The sequence below is a fragment of the Phaethon lepturus genome, unplaced genomic scaffold (genome assembly GCF_000687285.1).
Source record: "Phaethon lepturus isolate BGI_N335 unplaced genomic scaffold, ASM68728v1 scaffold31900, whole genome shotgun sequence".
NCBI lineage: Eukaryota > Metazoa > Chordata > Aves > Phaethontiformes > Phaethontidae > Phaethon > Phaethon lepturus.
The window spans coordinates 688-898 of record NW_010511691.1 but is presented as its reverse complement, the minus strand read 5'-3'; the positions used below and the strand labels follow the sequence as shown (position 1 = coordinate 898).

The window sequence follows — 211 nt, the reverse complement described above, 5'->3', positions numbered from 1 at the left end:
CTGCTGGCTCCTTTCTGCTCACCCCATCCCCAGGCACCCGCGGCAAGGGGACAAGGCCTGGGGACCCCCAGCCTTGGAGCAGGGGGGGGCTCTCAATGCACAAAGCAGAAGGAGCTGGGATGGTGTTTCAGGCTAAATTTTAGCCCTAAAGAGCATCCCAGGACCCTTGCAGGGAGGCGGGAGCCAGTGGGTGCAGCCACACCTCCAATCC

At 62.6% G+C, this 211-nt stretch overlaps 1 protein-coding gene across 1 annotated transcript in view; it reads right to left on the bottom strand.

Annotated features, from left to right (window-relative positions):
* Positions 1 to 211, bottom strand: part of CRYBA2 (crystallin, beta A2) — a gene marked incomplete at its 5' end in the record, with an annotated part of 1,847 nt that overhangs the window by 1,328 nt on the left and 308 nt on the right. The gene's annotated exons all lie outside the window — the stretch shown is intronic.